This window comes from Pecten maximus, chromosome 18 (genome assembly GCF_902652985.1).
Source record: "Pecten maximus chromosome 18, xPecMax1.1, whole genome shotgun sequence".
NCBI lineage: Eukaryota > Metazoa > Mollusca > Bivalvia > Pectinida > Pectinidae > Pecten > Pecten maximus.
The window spans coordinates 20,529,123-20,549,610 of record NC_047032.1 but is presented as its reverse complement, the minus strand read 5'-3'; positions in this window follow the sequence as shown (position 1 = coordinate 20,549,610).

Sequence of the window (20,488 nt, the reverse complement as noted above, 5' to 3'; positions counted from 1 at the left end):
TTTTTAGAATTGAGCATACAGGTTTTGATTTATACATATTTATATCGGAGATAAAATATTCTTAGAAATCATTCATAATATTCACAATTAAGTTCAATATATGCAGTGCAGTTACTTTGGTGATCTAAATATAGCTGTCACGCATTTATCCCGATAGTTTTCTCACTGATTGAGAATAGAAGAGTCGACGAATAGTGGGCGTGCTTTTTCCCGAACGGATAATTAGATAGGAGGGCGGCTGCAAACATATTTCAGTTTTTCTTCTAATCTTTACTAGAATGAAAGTACGGATGAATTTTTGGGATGGAAGGGCGGATATGACTATATTTTTGTTTCCCCCATTTCATTACTTGAATTAATGAACGGATAATTTGATATTATATATAATAATATATAATGTCATATCATATCAATATCAAAGGCTCAGTCAACACTATCTCCACTGTGCATCAATTGTAACTCTCAGTCGCCATCTTGGCTGTCGCTTATCTTAAATCTTCATCAGCTTAGCGATTGTTCAGATTTCCTGACGAATATTGATAATTACCAATGAAATTTTAAAAAGTCTACACTGTGTGCAGGCGTGATTTATGATGAACACATCCTAGAAACAAGAGATATCGATTTTCATGTTTCGTAGAGATTGTGGTAATTGATTGTTTTGATAATGCCTATTTAAGGAATGGTCGTCTGCAGATACGTATACCTTTTTCTTTTTCAGAAATGTGACGCAATCAATCTGAAAAGCATTACATTCATAGAAACGAAATATCGTCTGTTCATGACATGGCCTTTCCTTAATATACCAAATTGATGAAAGAGCGGTTTATAATATCCAACAAGAAAACTGCAATGTTAAATGTGTTTATCTACGTGTATTGTTTGGTGAAAGCGGCCACTTTAGATCCAATACTATCTACGTGTATTGTTTGGTGAAAGCGGCCACTTTAGATCCAATACTACAAAACTGTTATATTTCACCAAGCTTATATTTCACGATTGTCTGCTTTAAATTACTGTAAACACTTTATACAACTGCTGCAGCCAGCATATTCGACCTTCCTGAATTGTTGCAGTGATCATGAAAGACTAAAAACCATGAACTATCGTGAAATCAATAAATATCAACAAGCTATAAAATGTAATATGGTGTGTGGGTTGGGGCGTTTTGGACTGAACATGTATTCTTACCAACATTTTATGCATTATTTTTCCGTTTTCAGTGGCATATCATATTTTTATATCAAGTGATCAACAAACCATCAATATTTCTAAAAAATGAATTATCAAAGTTAAATGATATAGATGATGCAAAATGCTGTTATGTTAAGACTACATTATACCGAATGATTACACCCAGCACGTGCCAGTCAGTGCACGTGCTCATGTTGGTGTTTCGTAAGTACGTCCTGTCAGACCAATGTTTATTACAATGTATGGAGAGAAATAATTAAACTGTTCCTGATCAATATTGCCATTTGATATTGTTAACTTCCAGCCTCGTTCCCTCTACGCCCCCCCCCCCCCCCCCCCCCCCCCCCCTTATTATCTACGACATGAGATCCTTGATGAAGCCATGAATATGATCTCGGAACACCGCGAATGTGACTCGCGCTACATGACCTCGCACATGAGGATTAAGATTTCATTTTGCTGATTGGCTATCAACCATACTAAAGTAAGGAATATGACCCATTCCGTTAGTTGAAACGTACTCCATGTTGTTTTAGATATATACTGAAGAAAAGGTCCAAATGTATTGTCCCTATTTCATTAAAGGGCTGAGGAAAAACACTTCATAGTTGCTGATAAGGTCTACGGCATTGTTGGTTATGTTATCGAATGTAACATTTAGGTTTCTAACGTCAAGGGCTAAACAAATTAGCGTGTCGTCAACACTAAATTATTATTTTTGCGATGAATAATTTTAGTAACCTATTTTCATTAATGAGCAGTTAAAGAAGAAGCGAATTACTTTAAAATTACTTAAAAAAGACATTAATAGTTGCTTATGAATTTATAACAACAGCATTACAGAAGGAACGATACAACAGTCCGTGCCGGTGAGTGTTTCTGTAGTTGTTTGGTATAACACTGCACACCACTATTAAAGACCTACCATCTTCCACACTACATATGAATTTGAAAAAAATAGCAACCTTAAATATATTTTAGCGTTTCCAAACTAGTCGTTTTATTAGATACAATTTGCGCATCGCTAAAAACCTTGCTGCTGTATTTGAGTAGGTGAAGGTGAAGCTGGCAGTGGTCTGGTTTCTGTTAAGATCTCGTTATTAACTAGTGTGTAATGTTCCCTGGGGACGTAGCCAGCTCTTCTCTACACACTGTCCATTAACAGGTGTAAAGCTTTGATAAATACAATTATAGGATGATTACATTAACAGTAGCTATTTTAACAACATCAAATGTCACGACTGTGTAGTTTTTTAATCAGACTTCCGCATTGTGTCCGGGTTGGTGAAAGGGAAGTGTAAATTATATGTATATAATGTATACATTAACATGTGTTTAGGGCTAAGTCATCTTGATAGTATCTTACTACAAGAGATAGCATCCAGACAATTTTCAAAATTTAAAACCTTGACAACTAGACAATAAAAAGCACAACCAATTATTCCACGACATCTCTTCTCAAGTAATCAGAGCTTTGATGACCTGTCGCATTATATACATGTATAACAATAGTTAACCTAGTTACTGTTTAAACGAGGTTCATTGAACGCGAAAAAACTAATGTTCCGATTTGAAAATGCTTCCATCAATTTTCTCAAATAACCTGTATAATGAAGGCATGATGTTCTGATGTTGGTTTAGGATATGTATCTGTATTGTGTTAAAATTAACCAGGATTTAATTGTGGTGATAAGACTGACTAGGCTATTCGTTATACAACAGTTCATTTCGATATTCTCACATGTCACTAATTATAACGCTCATCAATGGTGTTTACTATTTATGAACCTTTGTGGTGCATATCATTTCTTAAACAAGGTCAATTAGTTATTGATTCAATGTCAGGGGTATTAAACCGCCCTTTGTGATTTATATTAAACATGATTGCGTGATAATTTGTAATGAGATATATGACATGAATTATATTGACATTTCCTTCAGTCTGATCCTTTAATGTGTATATCAGTAGACAATCAATTATAACTATATTAACACAGACGTGAACTGCAGTTATATTGGCATGTCGTAAATTCAAATTTATATTATAATAGGAACTATGGCCTGTATAAATCAGCACTGAAATATGAATATCATCACCTTTACCATATGAGCAAGTAATGAAGGATCATTACATTCACGCTGTAATATTTTACTATTCATGTATATAGAATTATCACCAAGTCATTTTTTTTTTATCAAAATAAGGATATAGTAATTTGTATAAGGCGTCCGTAAGCCTGTAATTTACACTGTGGGGCGTATGACCTGTTTCTATGGATTTAATTCAGTTCACAACATTTAAATCATTTTAGTTCCTCTGAGGTGGAGCATGTTACATGCTAAAGTTAATTTGATATTAGGGGGTCTTTTTTCAAAATGATGGTCTCTTTTATATATGCCAACTATGTCACACATTTGTCCATCATGTCTTTGATTATTTATTTTGAATGTCTAGGATTAACACATGCCTGTGTTAATCGATTCGACTTCCTCGAGTGACATGCATTTCACTTTGTTATTTATTTCCTGAATTCAATGTACTTTGTCGAGGTTGCCGTTGTTTACAAAGACATCCTGTAGATGTCCAATTCTAAAATATGTTTGCTCTAAAGAAAACATTGCTGGCAGATAATTGATACAACTAAAATGTTTATAAAGGCATTGATGGCAGTAAAAAAAGAAAATAAAACAAAATTACCACATATGCTTTATCACTGAAAACGCCAACACTAGTACATGTTTATATCTGCACTCTTTCAGTAGCAGGAACCTTATACATATAAATAATTTTCTACAAACACAATGAAAGATAAACTGCCTATTGCATATAGTTGTACGTCAGAATTCCCAATAACATATCCGGCCTTTTATGACAGTACATTAGCGAAGAGTGTAAACACCGATGTTGTCGTGGAACTTCACCCTAAATCAATGATCAGATGGAATTGCGTGTGAATATGTTCCGACGACTTAAGTAAATGTGGCATTAGCCTAGTACCATTGGGACAAATACAAGACTGAAATAATCGATTCAAATTTTTAATTGCACATGGTCTAGTAACCATAAGTCAACATTTAAGTTAACATTCACACTCCTTGGAATAATGTTGAAAATTCCTTAAACGTCGCAAAACTGCATGAATAGTTAAGAAATGTTCATACATAATGTAGGAGCCAAACGATTTTTTTCACGGTGGCGATTCTGCAGCCGTTATTTACACATATCGGGTATAGCTACAATTTTGTACACATATTCCCCAATAAACTAGTATGAGCTCATTCGTAATTTGCAAGTGATTCCACAACTATTGTTTGAACCATAGCTCATTCGGATAGAGAGCCGGCCACGTCACCTCAGGTCAAGGTCCGAGGTGTGTGGTTCAACGTTCCTTACCAATGTCGGTTTGGGCTTCCCAGGATGCCGTGAAACGGGCCAGTCTGTGCTGTCCGGTTATATCATTGAGCAAGACAATTTACACTAATTTGTCTTGATGGCATGCGGCGAACCTCCCGTAGGTTGTTCAGTAATTGTCACCAATTACTTCAAGAAAACCTCGCCTCAAAACGTCTTTTGCTGTTCGCGGGACGATAAACCCTGCAAACAAACAAGCAACGGCTAGTATAGCCACTGAAGACAGTTAAGTGTTAAGGGGAATAAGGTTACCTCAGCTGGTCTTACTGCCTCCGAATCCTCGTAGTTTGATAAAGTAACTGATTCTTTCTGTATTGTAATTAATTGGAAAATCAAGAAAATAACGTAATTCTTGTTAGTGTAAATCTCTGACGCAGTGGACATTCCATTGTTTTTTTTATATCTAAAAGATTTAAAAGAAACAGAATTTTTTTTCACGAGATGACGAACGGTTGGACAAATAATCATCTCATTCCGGAAAATGTCAAAACTGTCTGATTTAATTAGCTTAATTTATGTAGACTTCTAATGCGCGCTCTCAGCAATATCATTATAACGTCGCTTCAAAAAGAAAAACATTCAGTCGCGTGGGAGGGAAGGGTAATGATGCATAATGACGTCGCCTCTCAACTGTCAGCATACAGCCAGGTGGGAGGTAATGCCAGTTATTAGACCTCTCTTTCATTACACTGAAATGATTGGACTAAACGTTACCACATGACATGCTATAGCAAAGAAAATTTACCCTAAACTGCCGTGTAGGGCGATAACTCTGGGGTGATAACTCGTAGCGGGTCCAATTATGACATCATAGAACGCTACCGAAGTGAAAATGACGTCCTCAACAACAAACACTAGTCCAAATATGGCGAGATTTGGGAAGTCCACAGACTCCGACGTCGCCGAATGAACAACATTTTCGATAAGGAATTACGCATCTGACAAGTGCTGGTGCAAGTTCATTTTTAAGGGATTTACACCTTACGTCACTGTTTCTTTGGACAATAAAAATGTAAATGTGAACAATGTTGAAAAATGTAGATTCTTTAGGTTTATATATGTTGATTAAATTTTCATGCAATGATGGGGTTTCAATGTTAATTTCCCATAGAGGGTGGCCTTAATTATTCTAAGGAAATAGGAAGGTTTGAACCATAAGCTGAATACCAATATACTAAAACAGCAAGCATACTGCCGATAATATCTATTTTCAGTTTAAAGCATTTTGTAAAAAAAAAAAAAAAAATTCATCTTGAATGTCTTTCATAGTCAGTCCATTCAAAATTATTTGACATAGAGAGAGCTTTATCACTTATCCTAATGCGGCCCAAAGATCAAAACTTTACCATTTTAAAAAGTTTTGATTTTTAGCTTTCATTTGTGTCACCCCAATGACTTGTCGAACGAACCTAGGTTGGGCAGTTGCCTGGTACTGACCGTAGGCCGGTGGTTTTTCCCCGGGTACCCCGGCTTTCCTCGACCTCCAAAACCATACACGTCCTTAAATTACCCTGGCTATTAATAGGACTTTAAACTCATTGCTCTTTTCTTTTAACATGTTTACTTTTTCTTCGAGTAAATAACTTTAATGTCTTTACTTAGAAATATTATATTAAAGCGTTTCTTTCTCATTTTAAAATTGTGTTTGACGGAGGCTTTAAACATCTAATACAATACCGTTCTCACAATGAGAGATAGGTGTTGGTGAGAGTTGTAAAGTTGTCTTTAGGAGAGACATAAAAAAAACCCAAAAAAACAAAACAAAAACAAAACATTAAAAAACGAAAGCCTGAACTTGCAGATAAAAAAGTTGGTGTTGATGATGACGACAAGGGATATCGAACACCATAACAGCCCACTATGGTCCGTAGAGGATCTTTGTCTTTGTCTTTGTCTTTGTCATGGCCAGTCCTCCCATGCCAAATGCACACTATGCATGAAGAGTTTCATTTGACCATTTTACTCAAACGAGCAAAACGCCTTCTTTCATCACATTATGATTTCCTTGGTTCTCGCATATTGGGTCACATAATCTCATCGGGAATCGAAATCTTAACCAAAACGTTGAAACTAGCACTGACGAAATAGTCATGACGACATACAAGATAACTTCCGCATCAAAGGAAATCATCAATGATCTTTCGGGGACATCACATATGCTATCAAAGCAGGAGTTTTCCTTTACTCTGCGTCAAATACCAATCACAACAACATGTTACAAGTATAACTTGTATAGATTTATCACCTAGTATCACCTCATCAATCAACACTTCTCCAGTTGGTACATATGGACTGACATTATTTCAATTTAAATCTTTAACCCTTAATTGTATGAGCTTAAAACTGAGGTGTCTGTGATTGTGATGTATTAGGCGTGCGTTATAATTTCGATTATTATCATATTTATTGCGAATATTTCCCTTTCTTAGCGGACGCAGTTTTTGATATTTGTCAGGAACAGTAGACCACAATATGAAGGCGGAGCGCTATGATGGATGCATCCTGTTAAGGTGAGAGACAAATCTGGGAAAATATTTCTAGTGGATATATAATAACAGCTATGTATGTCCTTGATTGTGGTGTTTATCGAAGTGATGTAAAATCAGACAAGTATGGATATCATTTACCTTCATGAGTAACCATACCTAGCCACAATGACATCGTCTGGATATCCATATCGGGACGGAAGACTATAAACAACGTGACTGTGTGTATATCATTTTGGAATAACAAGCAATTTAGTAATTTTGAAAACGATGTGTTATTCATACGAAACTAGTTGATAAACATGTTGATCTAAGAAATGTAAGTAAAAGGAAGTTGGTTTACTCGTTCTCCTTAATTATGTAGAAGATCTACGCTATCAACCTTAATTGAAACGTAGTTTACATTTCTAATTAGTTCAGGTGTCAACGTTGGGAATAGAAGGCAGGTAATTAGATGGGACATACTTTGCATGCTCTTTTCAGTAAACTTAATAAGAATGTATGTATAACACGAACTAGTCTTCAGTTACAATATGTATTGGAGTTTTTACGAGTGTTCACGTTATATTAAGCGCTAACAGGTTTTTAATTAATTTGGCCCGAGTTTTTTTTAATTGATTGTAGCAATAAATTGTAGAATTATTGTAATAAAATGAATGTCATTTATTTTTATCCAATATACTTTCTTTCCGTATATATCTAAGCAGTAAACTGCCTTATTAAGAAAGTAATGGTCCTATAAATGTCACAGGATTGCAGACGAATTGAATAACGCGAGTTAGCGTGTAATAATGAATTTGGCAGCGATCCTGTGAGAATAACACGCGGTGTTTTCATTTTGTCTGCGATTGTATGATAATTATAGGACCATCACTTTCCAAAGAAAGCAGTTTAATACTTATAATACCGTTCTAAATCTAAACTTGACTTATGCTCAACCTGTAACAATTTTATCGCATTCAAAAGTTAAATTCCATGGTCAGCTCTTGGATGGGTGACCGCCGCTCCGTTGTACTCCCGGGGCACGTTACATTAAAGTGACATACTACCTACACCTTATGCTATTATTTATCATTTTACTTTTGTGGTCATGCGACCCGAGGATTCAGGTTCCTTCTCCAGAATTGTTGAAGATGTTCACGTTTTATCCCATGTTTTTACACGTTGCTTGAGAGAGTGGTGGTGCTATTTATAGACAATACCGTGACCGGGACTAGTAAATTATGTAATAATGGAGCAGCTACTGCCCAGAATGTGGTAAGGTCCGTAATGAAATGTCAGGAGAAATACACTCTCCAGTTCTACAAATACAGGCACGTACAGAAAACGTTATATGTATATTGAATTAGAGACAATTTCTTAGATAAGCGAGATAGGAAAATGGGCCAATATGGCGGGTAGTCCTGGTGACGGGCATGTGGTCACCACATAGTTTGAAAATGAATATCAATTGGTTCAGATGAAAATGAACACAGACTCTCACATAACAGAAAGCCAAGAAGATTCGACGTGAAGCTGATATGTTTATATTAGAAATTCGCCATGATCATCTTACATGTTCCTTAGATGTTTGGACTATCATGTAACCGTTCAAACATCTAGCCATAATGGAACATATCAGATGGCAATGGCAGATTTCAATATATTTTTTATTAGCAACAAAAGCCTTTTCAACCGAAAGTAGGATCAGTGCAACAACTTATCATAAATCAATGGCTATATCGACATTTCTTCCACATTGTTCATAAAAATAGACCCATCCGAAATAAGGTAATCGTTTCCCTAAGTTAACTAGACTGATATATTGACAGGCGTACTTGTATCTTCTCCAAGAAGGTCAAATAACGCCCGGCTCACCCTTGTCTGGTAGGGATTTCTCGGGCAAAGACATGCTTTAAATTTGAGACGTTTAAACGTGATATTGCGGAAAACATATCGGAGAGTGATCGATAAGACATTCTTAATGACAACGCTGAAGAGATGCCAGAGACTACAGGGAATTACCTCGTATTTGTAAACAACTGTGGTGTTTGTTGCGTTAAAAGCAACTTGTGAGTTCTGAAGTGGTCACTTTAACGTAGGTCTCTACTGGGGTAATACATTACATAAAGGCACGCTATGTTTAATCAATACAGGCAACTTGGCTGTAAACAACTTTAACCAGAACTGTCAGACGGTATATTGTCTATTGTTTTGTACATCTTCCAACAAGAAATTTAGCCATACTACAAATTTATCTAATTCCTAAATTGGTAAGTCTCATAGCTTTGATTAACATGTTTACAGTGTTGCAGAAGTGACATAACTGGCCAATATTACATCTCGGAGTCTTCAGTAATGGCTGAGCATGGTTCTCCTTTGGTGCATGTTGCGGGGTGATATACTGGCCTGTATGTCCGAATCGATGTCACTACTTTAGAAAGGTTGTGCAGTGGGCCTGTATAATGTTATTGGTATTCCAGTCACAAATAGTCGATGATCATCCCTGTGTACATAAACTAATAAATAATTGGCCATGCAGGTTATAACCGCATTATAGACAAGTAAGTTGTCTTATTATCGAGGCAATCCATCCTTTATCAAGACACAAGTAAATTACAAACGATCACATATAGACATAGAACATGGAAAAGTTGTACAAGTTTAGTATATCTACACAGAACAATATCAGTATGTTTTTGTTAATGATCCAAAACTGATATTGTGGTGGGATATACCGACTAAGTACGTCTGACCTGATATTGTGGTGGGATATACCGACTAAGTACGTCTGACCTGATATTGTGGTGGGATATATACCGACTAAGTACGTCTGACCTGATATTGTGGTGGGATATACAGACTAAGTACGTCTGACCTGATATTGTGGTGAGATATACCGACTAAGTATGTCTGACCTGATATTGTGGTGGGATATACCAACTAAGTACGTCTGACCTGATACTGTGGAGGGATATACCGACTACGTACGCCTGACCTGATATTGTGGAGGGGTGTACCGACTACGTACGCCTGACCTGATATTGTGGTGGGATATACCAACTAAGTACGACTGACCTGATATTGTGATGGGATATACCGACTAAGTATACCTGACCTGATATTGTGGTGGGGTATACCGACTAAGTACGCCTGACCTGATATTGGTGTGTGATGTGCCGACTAAGTACACCTGACCTGATATTGTGGTGGGATATACCGACTAAGTACGCCTGACCTGATATTGTGGTGTGATGTGCCGACTAAGTACGCCTGACCTGATATTGTGGTGTGATGTGCCGACCAAGTACGTCTGACCTGATATTGTGGTCGGATATACCGACTTAGTACGCCGGACCTGATATTGTGGTGGAATATACCGACTAAGTACGCCTGACCTGATATTGTGGTCGGATATACCGACTTAGTACGCCTGACCTGATATTGTGGTGGAATATACCGACTAAGTACGCCTGACCTGATATTGTGGTGGAATATACCGACTAAGTACGCCTGACCTGATATTGTGGTGGAATATACCGACTAAGTACGCCTGACCTGATATTGTGGTGGAATATACCGACTAAGTACGCCTGACCTGATATTGTGGTGGAATATACCGACTAAGTACGCCTGACCTGATATTGTGGTCGGATATACCGACTTAGTACGCCTGACCTGATATTGTGGTGGAATATACCGACTAAGTACGCCTGACCTGATATTGTGGTGGAATATACCGACTAAGTACGCCTGACCTGATATTGTGGTGGGATATACCGACTAAGTATACCTGACCTAATATTGTGGTGGGATATACCGACTAAGTACGCCTGACCTGATATTGTGGTGGGATATACCGACTTAGTACGCCTGACCTGATATTGTGGTGGGATATATCGACTTAGTACGCCTGACCTGATATTGTGGTGGGATATACCGACTAAGTACGCCTGACCTGATATTGTGGTGGGATATACCGACTAAGTACGCCTGACCTGATATTGTGGTGGGATATACCGACTAAGTACGTCTGACCTGATATTGTGGTGGGATATACCGAGTAAGTACGCCTGACCTGATATTGTGGTGGAATATACCGACTAAGTACGCCTGACCTGATATTGTGGTCGGATATACCGACTTAGTACGCCTGACCTGATATTGTGGTGGAATATACCGACTAAGTACGCCTGACCTGATATTGTGGTGGAATATACCGACTAAGTACGCCTGACCTGATATTGTGGTGGGATATACCGACTTAGTACGCCTGACCTGATATTGTGGTGGTAATACCGACTAAGTATACCTGACCTAATATTGTGGTGGGATATACCGACTAAGTACGCCTGACCTGGTATTGTGGTGGGATATACCGACTTAGTACGCCTGACCTGATATTGTGGTGGGATATACCGACTAAGTATACCTGACCTAATATTGTGGTGGGATATACCGACTAAGTACATCTGACCTGATATTGTGGTGGGATATACCGACTAAGTGCGTCTAACCTGATATTGTGGTGGGATATACCGACTTAGTATACCTGACCTGATATTGTGGTGGGATATACCGACTAAGTACCCCTGACCTGATATTGTGGTGGTATATACCAACTAAGTATACCTGACATGATATTGTGGTGGGATATACCGACTAAGTACCCCTGACCTGATATTGTGGTGGGATATACCGACTAAGTACACTTGACCTGATATTGTGGTGGGATATACCGACTAAGTACCCCTGACCTGATATTGTGGTGGTATATACCAACTAAGTATACCTGACCTGATATTGTGGTGGGATATACCGACTAAGTACGCCTGACCGGATATTGTGGTGGGGTATACCGACTAAGTACGCCTGACCTGATATTGTGGTGGGATATACCGACTAAGTATACCTGACCTGATATTGTGGTGGGGTATACCGACTAAGTACACCTGACCTGATATTGTGGTGGGATGTATATCGACTAAGTACGTCTGACCTGATATTGTGGTGGGATATACCGACTAAGTATACCTGACCTGATATTGTTGTGGGATATACCGACTAAGTACGCCTGAACTGATATTGTGGTGGGATATACCGACTAAGTATACCTGACCTGATATTGTGGTGGGATATACCGACTTAGTACGCCTGACCTGATATTGTGGCGGGATGTACCGACTAAGTACGTCTGACCTGATATTGTGGTGGGATGTTTAACGACTAAGTACGTCTGACCTGATATTGTGGTCGGATGTATACCGACTAAGTTCGCCTGACCTGATATTGTGGTGGGATATACCGACTTAGTACCCCTGACCTGATATTGTGGTGGGATATACCGACTAAGTACACCTGACCTGATATTGTGGTGGGATATACCGACTAAGTACGTCTGACCTGATATTGTGGTGGGATGTATATCGACTAAGTACGCCTGACCTTATATTTGGGTGGGATATACCGACTAAGTACGACTGATCTGATATTGTGGTTGGATATACCGACTAAGTACGTCTGACCTGATATTGTGGTGTGATGTACCGACTAAGTATACCTGACCTGATATTGTGGTGGGATACCGACTAAGTACGTCTGACAAGATATTGTGGAGGGATATACCGACTAAGTACGCTTGTTAGGTCAGGTGTGGTCAGGTGTGTGTTCAGGTGTATTGTCAGGTGTATGGTCAGGTGTGTGATCAGGTGTGTGTTCAGGTGGGTGGTCAGGTGTATTGCCAGGTGTGTGGTCAGGTGTATTGTCAGGAGTATTGTCAGGTGTGTGGTCAGGTGTGTGATTAGGTGTGTGGTCAGGTGTGTGGTCAGGTGTGTGGTCAGGTGTATTGTCAGGTGTATTGTCAGGTGTGTGGTCAGGTGTGTGGTCAGGTGTATTGTCAGGTGTGTGGTCAGGTGTATTGCCAGGTGTGTGTTCAGGTGTGTGGTCAGGTTATTGTCAGGTGTATTGTCAGGTGTGTGGTCAGGTGTATTGTCAGGTGTGTGGTCAGGTGTATTTCCAGGTGTATTGTCAGGTGTGTTGTCAGGTGTATTGTCAGGGGTATTGTCAGGTGTATTGTCAGGTGTATTGCCAGATGTATTGTCAGGTGTGTTGTCAGGTGTATTGTCAGGTGTATTGTCAGGTGTGTGGTCAGGTGTATTGTCAGGTGTGTGGTCAGGTGTATTGTCAGGTGTGTGGTCAGTTGTATTGTCAGGTGTGTGGTCAGGTGTGTGGTCAGATGTATTGTCAGGTGTGTTGTCAAGTGTATTGTCAGGTGTATTGTCAGGTGTATTGTCAGGTGTAATGTCAGGTGTATTATCAGGTGTGTTGTCAGGTGTGTGTTCAGGTGTGTGGTCAGGTGTATTGCCATGTGTATTGTCAGGTGTATTGTCAGGTGTATTGTCAGGTGTGTGGTCAGGTGTATTGTCAGGTGTGTGGTCAGGTGTATTGCCATGTGTGTGTTCAGGTGTGTGGTCAGGTGTGTGGTCAGGTGTATTGTCAGGTGTATTGTCAGGTGTGTGGTCAGGTGTTTGGTCAGGTGTATTGTCAGTTGTATTGTCAGGTGTGTGGTCAGGCTTATTGTCCGGTGTGTGTTCAGTTGTATTGTCATGTTATTGTCAGGTGTATTGTCAGGTGTATTGTCAGGTGTATTGTCAGGTGTATTGTCAGGTGTGTGGTCAGGCTTATTGTCAGGTGTGTGGTCAGGTGTGTGGTCAGGTTATTGTCATGTGTATTGTCAGGTGTATTGTCAGGTGTGTGGTCACATGTATTGTCAGGTGTATCGTCAGATGTGTCGTCAGGTGTATTGTCAGGTGTGTTGTCAGGTGTATTGTCTGGTGTATTGTCAGGTGTATTGTCAGGTGTATTGTCTGGTCTATTGTCAGGTGTATTGTCAGGTGTATTGTCAGGTGTATTGTCTGGTGTATTGTCAGGTGTATTGTCAGGTGTGTGCTCAGGTGTATTGTCAGGTGTATTGTCAGGTGTATTGTCAGGTGTGTGGTCAGGTGTGTGGTCAGGTGTATTGTCAGGACTGATGTCAGGTGTGTGTTCAGGTGTATTGTCAGGTGTGTGGTCAGGTGTATTGTCAGGTGTATTGTCAGATGTGTGGTCAGGTGTGTGGTCAGTTGTATTGTCAGGTGTATTGTCAGGTGTGTGGTCAGGTGTGTGGTCAGGTGTATTGTCAGGTGTGTGGTCAGGTGTGTGGTCAGGTGTATTGTCAGGTGTATTGTCAGGTGTATTGTCAGGTGTATTGTCAGGTGTGTTGTCAAGTGTATTGTCAGGTGTGTGGTCAGGTGTATTGTCAGGTGTATTGTCAGGTGTATTATCAGGTGTATTGTCAGGTGTATTGTCAGGTGTGTGGTCAGGTGTATTGTCAGGTGTGTGGTCAGTTGTATTATGAGGTGTGTGGTCAGGTGTATTGTCAGGTGTATTGTCAGTTGTATTGTCAGGTGTATTATCAGGTGTATTGTCAGGTGTATTGTCAGGTGTGTGGTCAGGTGTATTGTCAGGAGTATTGTCAGATGTATTGTGAGGTGTGTGGTCAGGTGTATTGTTAGTTGTATTTTTAGGTGTATTGTCAGGTGTATTGTCAGGTGTGTGGTCAGGTGTATTGCCAAGTGTATTGTCAGGTGTGTGGTCAGGTGTATTGTCAGGTGTGTGCTCAGGTGTATTGTCAGGTGTATTGTCAGGTGTGTGGTCAGGTTTGTTGTAAGGTGTGTGGTCAGGTGTATTGTCAGGTGTGTGGTCAGGTGTATTGTCAGGTGTGTGGTCAGGTTTGTTGTAAGGTATGTGTTCAGGTGTCAACTAATTCAGCAATTGAACCTAAAAAGGTACATAATAGATTTAGATACATATACCATTCTACATATTTACGCTATGTATAACATAATTCTTACGTATGAAGTGATATATTGCCAAAGACGAACAGATCGATTTCGATAATACATCAATCAATATTAAAATATCTTTCTTTCTTCTATAGTTAATATTACGACACACATTATAACATGTTTACAACATCATAGAAATGATTACAGATGATTCCTTCGGGATGTAATCAATTATTCATTCACTTTAAATTAAAACGATTGATATTAACCATACATTTGACGGGTGGTAGACAATAGTACACAATGTAAAAAAGTGAAATACATCATGTATTGAAAAATGATTAACCTGATCTTCACATTATGACTGTTGTTAAAGCACTTAATTGATAATTCACAAATCGTTTGTATATGGAAACAAACAAAAACGTGCCTTAGAGCGCATATGATCTGTTGATGGTGACCGTGCATGGTTAGAATCGTACGAGACAGTAACAAAGTGAGGAGACCTTGTAGCTGTGAGGAAAATCACGTGTATTATCTCAACGTCATGACTGCGAAAGGAGTTTATAACGGAATTACATAATGAAGCCACCTAATGACAGATTAGAAGTTACAAAACACCTAAACAATATGTCATTCTGGTCCTAATTTGGTAAATCACTCTTTCTTGTTTTGAGCGTTACCTTTTGTTTGTTTCACCCAACACAACCGTCTATATACGGACATAGGTATTGTGAGGATTGATTATAATACATTATTATTACTTACATGTGCAGTGCATTTTTATTTCAATACAATTAAAAAGTAAAATTTGTGAGTGGTGACGATACTGTAGATAAAAGAATATACTTTCCGTTTTTGGTAGGAAAAGATAGCTCACTCGCGATATTACGTCGTTTCATTTCACACCTATGTTCACATAATAAAAATATTGACAAACGACACTTACTTAATGAGATTATGAATCTTGTACTTGAATACCACCTTAATGCCTTCCCGAACTTTATGACGAAATATACAGCACCAACAGCCTCCAGTCATACGTCACGCATGGGAAGATCTGTGGCCTTGGACGATGATGATGTCATGCAATTTATTGATGAAAACGAGAACACAGACACTAAAAAAGAAAACTTTGTAACAAATCAAATTGATTGAATGTTTTATTCAGTTAGAATAAATTCATGCAAATACAACAAATCCTAGCCTACCAACTCGACAAATTCCTGTCAGAGTTTTTACCATGTGTGCGAGAGAGATATTGTAACGAGTATTAACCTATGGAAGTGGTATGTTTGGTGCATTCGAACGATATCTGAAACGTCATCGGTACAGGCGATCACAGTGATTGGACATAAAAAGTCCCAGACGTACAGGCGATCACAGTGATCGGACATAAAAAGTCCCAGACTTCAAAAGTCCCAGACGTACAGACGATCACAGTGACTGGACATAAAAAGTCCCAGACTTCAAAAGTCCCAGACGTACAGGCGATCACAGTGACTGGACATAAAAAGTCCCAGACTTCAAAAGTCCCAGACCCACAGGCGATCACAGTGACTGGACATAAAAAGTCCCAGACTTCAAAAGTCCCAGACGTACAGGCGATCACAGTGACTGCACATAAAAAGTCCCAGATTTCAAAAGTCCCAGACGTACAGGCGATCACAGTGATCGGACATAAAAAGTCCCAGACGTACAGACTATCACAGCGATCGGACATAAAAAGTCCCAGACTTCAAAAGTCCCAGACACACAGGCGATCACAGTGACTGCACATAAAAAGTCCCAGACACACAGTCGATCACAGTGACTGGACATAAAAAATCCCAGACTTCAAAAGTCCCAGACACACAGTCGATCACAGTGACTGGACATAAAAAGTCCCAGACACACAGGCGATCACAGTGATCGGACATAAAAAGTCCCAAACTCACAGGCGATCACAGTGACTGGACATAAAAAGTCCCAGACACACAGGCGATCACAGTGATCGGACATAAAAAGTCCCAAACTCACAGGCGATCACAGTGATCGGACATAAAAAGTCCCAGACTTCAAAAGTCCCAGACGTACAGACGATCACAGTGACTGGACATAAAAAGTCCCAGACGTACAGACGATCACAGTGACTGGACATAAAAAGTCCCAGACTTCAAAAGTCCCAGACGTACAGGCGATCACAGTGACTGGACATAAAAAGTCCCAGACTTCAAAAGTCCCAGACCCACAGGCGATCACAGTGACTGGACATAAAAAGTCCAAGACTTCAAAAGTCCCAGACGTACAGGCGATCACAGTGACTGGACATAAAAAGTCCCAGACACACAGGCGATCACAGTGATCGGACATAAAAAGTCCCAAACTCACAGGCGATCACAGTGATCGGACATAAAAAGTCCCAGACTTCAAAAGTCCCAGACGTACAGACGATCACAGTGACCGGACATAAAAAGTCCCAGACTTCAAAAGTCCCAGACGTACAGGCGATCACAGTGACTGGACATAAAAAGTCCCAGACTTCAAAAGTCCTAGACCCACAGGCGATCACAGTGACTGGACATAAAAAGTCCCAGACTTCAAAAGTCCTAGACGTACAGGCGATCACAGTGACTGGACATAAAAAATCCCAGATTTCAAAAGTCCCAGACGTACAGGCGATCACAGTGATCGGACATAAAAAAAAGTCCCAGACACACAGGCGATCACAGCGATCGGACATAAAAAGTCCCAGACTTCAAAAGTCCCAGACACACAGGCGATCACAGTGACTGCACATAAAAAGTCCCAGACACACAGTCGATCACAGTGACTGGACATAAAAAATCCCAGACTTCAAAATTCTCAGACACACATGCGATGACAGTTACTGGACATAAAAAGTCCCAGACACACAGGCGATCACAGTGATCAATTGTGTGACGTTTTATGTCCGATCACTGTGATCGACTGTGTGTCTGGGACAATTTATGTCCGATCACTGTGATCGCCTGTGTGTCTGGGACTTTTTATGTCCGGTCACTGTGATCGCCTGTGTGTCTGGGACTTTTTATGTCCAGTCACTGTGATCGCCTGTACGTCTGGGACTTTTTATGTCTAGTCACTGTGATCGCCTGTACGTCTGGGACTTTTTATGTCTAGTCACTGTGATCGCCTGTACGTCTGGGACTTTTTATGTCCAGTCACTGTGATCGCCTGTACGTCTGGGACTTTTTATGTCCAGTCACTGTGATCGCCTGTACGTCTGGGACTTTTTATGTCCAGTCACTGTGATCGCCTGTACGTCTGGGACTTTTTATGTCCAGCCACTGTGATCGCCTGTACGTCTGGGACTTTTTATGTCCAGTCACTGTGATCGCCTGTACGTCTGGGACTTTTTATGTCTAGTCACTGTGATCGACTGTACGTCTGGGACTTCGATCACAGTGATCGGATATAAAAAGTCCCAGAGTTCAAATGTCCCAGACATACAGGCGATCACAGTAACTGGACATAAAAATTCTCAGACACACATGCGATCACAGTGACTGGACATAAAAAGTCCCAGACATACAGGCGATCACAGTAACTGGACATAAAAATTCTCAGACACACAGGCGATCACAGCGATCGGATATAAAAAGTCCCAGACATACAGGCGATCACAGTGACTGGACATAAAAAGTCCCAGACATACAGGCGATCACAGTAACTGGACATAAAAATTCTCAGACACACAGGCGATCACAGTGACTGGACATAAAAAGTCCCAGATTTCAAAAGTCCCAGACGTACAGGCGATCACAGTGATCGGACATAAAAAAAAGTCCCAGACACACAGGCGATCACAGCGATCGGACATAAAAAGTCCCAGACTTCAAAAGTCCCAGACACACAGGCGATCACAGTGACTGCACATAAAAAGTCCCAGACACACAGTCGATCACAGTGACTGGACATAAAAAATCCCAGACTTCAAAATTCTCAGACACACATGCGATGACAGTTACTGGACATAAAAAGTCCCAGACACACAGGCGATCACAGTGATCAATTGTGTGACGTTTTATGTCCGATCACTGTGATCGACTGTGTGTCTGGGACAATTTATGTCCGATCACTGTGATCGCCTGTGTGTCTGGGACTTTTTATGTCCGGTCACTGTGATCGCCTGTGTGTGTGGGACTTTTTATGTCCAGTCACTGTGATCGCCTGTACGTCTGGGACTTTTTATGTCTAGTCACTGTGATCGCCTGTACGTCTGGGACTTTTTATGTCTAGTCACTGTGATCGCCTGTACGTCTGGGACTTTTTATGTCCAGTCACTGTGATCGCCTGTACGTCTGGGACTTTTTATGTCCAGTCACTGTGATCGCCTGTACGTCTGGGACTTTTTATGTCCAGTCACTGTGATCGCCTGTACGTCTGGGACTTTTTATGTCCAGCCACTGTGATCGCCTGTACGTCTGGGACTTTTTATGTCCAGTCACTGTGATCGCCTGTACGTCTGGGACTTTTTATGTCTAGTCACTGTGATCGACTGTACGTCTGGGACTTCGATCACAGTGATCGGATATAAAAAGTCCCAGAGTTCAAATGTCCCAGACATACAGGCGATCACAGTAACTGGACATAAAAATTCTCAGACACACATGCGATCACAGTGACTGGACATAAAAAGTCCCAGACATACAGGCGATCACAGTAACTGGACATAAAAATTCTCAGACACACAGGCGATCACAGCGATCGGATATAAAAAGTCCCAGACATACAGGCGATCACAGTGACTGGACATAAAAAGTCCCAGACTTCAAACGTCCCAGACATACAGGCGATCACAGTGAGTGGACATAAAAAGTCCCAGACTTCAAAAGTTCCAGACGTACAGGCGATCACAGTGACTGGACATTAAAAGTCCCAGACACACAGTCGATCACATTGATCGGATATAAAAGTCCCAGACGTACAGGCGACCACAGTGACTGGACATAAAAAGTCCCAGACGTACAGGCGACCACAGTGACTGGACATAAAAAGTCCCAGACGTACAGGCGACCACAGTGACTGGACATAAACAGTCACAGACTTCAAAAGTCCCAGAGACACAGGCGATCACAGTGACTGCACATAAAAAGTGTCAGACACACAGTCGATCACATTGATCGGATATAAAAGTCCCAGACGTACAGGCGACCACAGTGACTGGACATAAAAAGTCCCAGACGTACAGGCGACCACAGTGACTGGACATAAAAAGTCCCAGACGTACAGGCGACCACAGTGACTGGACATAAACAGTCACAGACTTCAAAAGTCCCAGAGACACAGGCGATCACAGTGACTGCACATAAAAAGTGTCAGACACACAGTCGATCACAGCGATCGAACATAAAAAGTCCCAGACGTACAGTCGATCACAGTGATTGGACATAAAAAGTCACAGACGTTCAGTCGATCACAGTGATCGACATAAAAAGTCCCAGACGTACAGGCGACCACAGTGACTGGACATAAACAGTCACAGACTTCAAAAGTCCCAGAGACACAGGCGATCACAGTGACTGCACATAAAAAGTGTCAGACACACAGTCGATCAGAGCGATCGAACA